The sequence below is a fragment of the Stylophora pistillata genome, chromosome 14, assembly GCF_964205215.1.
Source record: "Stylophora pistillata chromosome 14, jaStyPist1.2, whole genome shotgun sequence".
In the NCBI taxonomy this organism is placed as follows: domain Eukaryota; kingdom Metazoa; phylum Cnidaria; class Anthozoa; order Scleractinia; family Pocilloporidae; genus Stylophora; species Stylophora pistillata.
In genome coordinates this window covers 15,449,222-15,451,799 of record NC_142532.1, presented here as the reverse complement: position 1 = coordinate 15,451,799, position 2,578 = coordinate 15,449,222, and the positions used below count along the sequence as shown (strand labels likewise).

The following is a 2,578-nucleotide window of genomic DNA, read 5'->3' as shown; positions in this document are numbered from 1 at the left end:
CATCTATTAGAGAGGTAGCCAGGGTCATTGGGAAAATAGTTTCCAGTTTCCCTAGGTCATGTACGGACCTCTTTATTACCGACACTTGGAAAAAGATAAACCTATGGCCCTAAAGAGGACAGAGGGTAATTTTGATGCAACTATGATTTTATCGAACCATGCTAAATTTGACTTGCAATGGTAGATACAAAATGTGGAAAATGACTACAATGTACTACATCATCCACAGCCCCATCAACAAATTACTACAGATGCTTCCCTTCAGGGATGGGGGCCTAAATCGTCAGGGGTATCCTCAGGAGAAAAATTGGTCCCATTCAGAGTCTAAACACCATATCAACTATCTGGAAATGTTGGCTGTTCTCTTAGGTCTTCAGACTTTTGCTAAAAACAACGACACACACATAAGAATAATGTGTGATAACACTGCAGCAGTAAATGTCATTAACCATATGGGGACAAGTCACTCAGATCCTTGTAATTCTGTAGCTAAAAAGATCTGGGAATGTTGTATAGCTTGCAAGATATGGCTTAGTGCAGCCCATCATACCTGGTAATCAAAATATTGTTGCAGAATTTGAATCCACAAGAAACCAGAGAGAATCTGAGTGAAAGCTTGACAAACTGTCAAATTTTAATGCTCTGGAGAGACTAGGTCTTAAACCTGACATTGACTTGTTTGCCTCTCGTTTAAACCATCCATATTCTAATTATGTGTTTTACAGACCAGACCCAGAGGCTCTTTCCATTGATGCATTTAGCTTAGATTAGTCTAATCTTAATTTGTATGCTTTCCCTCCCTTTAGTGTTATTCAAACAGTGTTAAAAAAAAATTGAGGAGCGAGGGAGCACAGGGGGTTGTTGTGCTGCCGGATTGGCCAACACAAGCATGGTATCCGGTAGCCCTTCAACTACTCAAACAAAAACCAATATATCTGAAAGCCAGGAAAGACCTTATTCAGCTGCCAAGTCATCCCAAGGAGATTCACCCAATTTGGCACAAACTGAACCTACTCGTTTGTCTCTATTAGGGAAGGATTAACCAAGTATGACTTGTCGCCGGGGGCAAAAGATGTACTTGTGGCCTCATGGAGAGAAGGAAACTCCAAGCAGTATCAAATTTATCTTGGTAGATGGCAACAGTACTGTACAGGAGGAAGCATTAATGTTTTTCAACTTGGAGTAACAAATGGTGTTGAGTTTCTTGTTTCGTTGTACAAGTCAGGTCTAGGATACAGTGCTATAAACACGGCGCGCTCCGCGCTCTCCTCATTCCTTGTTTTAGAGGATGGTGTGAAGTTTGGAGAACACCCATTCGTAGTTCGTTGCATGAAGGGAATTTTTGAGCTGAAACAATCCCTACCCTAATAATCTGAGATTTGGGACGTTAATGTTGTTTTAGGATATTTGAAAACTGTTGATACCTTGAGTTCCTTGACCCTTAAGAAGCTCACTGTAAATTTGACCATGCTACTATGCCTCACAACTGGACAGGGAGGACAGACCATAACAAGTTTGATGTAAACTATATTCAAGAAATGGATCGGACAGATGCAGAGTAACTATATGTGAGAAACTGAAACAGGCCAAGCCTGGAAGACATCTGGCACCCATCGATTTGATTGCTTATCAAAATGATAGAAAACTTTGCGTCGCGGAACACCTTAGGGAATACTTGAAACTCACAAAACCTTTGCGAAAGGGACACTCGCAATTATTGATAAGTCATGTCAAACCTTTTAAATCTGTATCCAAAGATACCATTTCTAGGTGGGTCAAGCAAGGTTTAGAGTCAGCTTGTATTGATATTACTAAATACTCGGCTCAAAGCAGCAGAGCTGCATCAACATCCAGTTGCAAGGCTCAAGATTTAAACTTAGTAGAGATTATGGAGAGTGCAGGGTGGTTTAACTAGCACTTTTGCGAGATTCTATGATAAACCTGTTGACACTGATGCAGCTAATTTCGGCTCAGTGTTACTGAGTTCAGACGCACTGTGATCATGGTATGTGATACCTCTCCTACTAACAATAAAATGTTTACGTCTAATGAGCAGCTCGTGCTACAGGAATTTGAAGTCTCATGTGACTCCGTAGTGACGTAGACTGATTACAAGGTAGAATTACAAAATTAAAAGAGACGTACCTGTAAGTTGAAGTTTGATTACGATTCTATTTTGTCATCATTCCGGAACCAAGGAGTCACATGCCCTTATTCACCCTCCCCCCCGTAACCTTCGTTCCTTTTCCTGTACCACTCGCGTTAAATACTGATCAGCAATGCGCATGCGCATCACATGTGACTCCTTCGTTCCGTACTGACGACAAGGTAGAATCGTAATCAAACTTCAACTTACAGGTAAGTCTCGTTTAATTTTGTAATTACGCTTAGATCGTTGCTTACTTGACTTCACGGCAAGAAATTGCGTTGCGTTATGTTGAAAATTCTGAGAGTACAACGATTTGACAAAAAAATTTCCGTTAACTAATACTTTTTGAACACATTGTTACTCAAACGTAACGTTTACCCGGCCATGGAGTCGTCAAATTGTCTAAGCCCAGCTTGAAGTCCGAAAGTT

At 40.7% G+C, this 2,578-nt stretch overlaps 1 pseudogene; it reads left to right on the top strand.

The window, feature by feature from the left end:
• The first annotated feature begins 200 nt into the window (after positions 1–200).
• LOC148716760 (uncharacterized) lies at positions 201–2,000 on the top strand (annotated as a pseudogene).
• Positions 2,001–2,578: the final 578 nt, after the last annotated feature.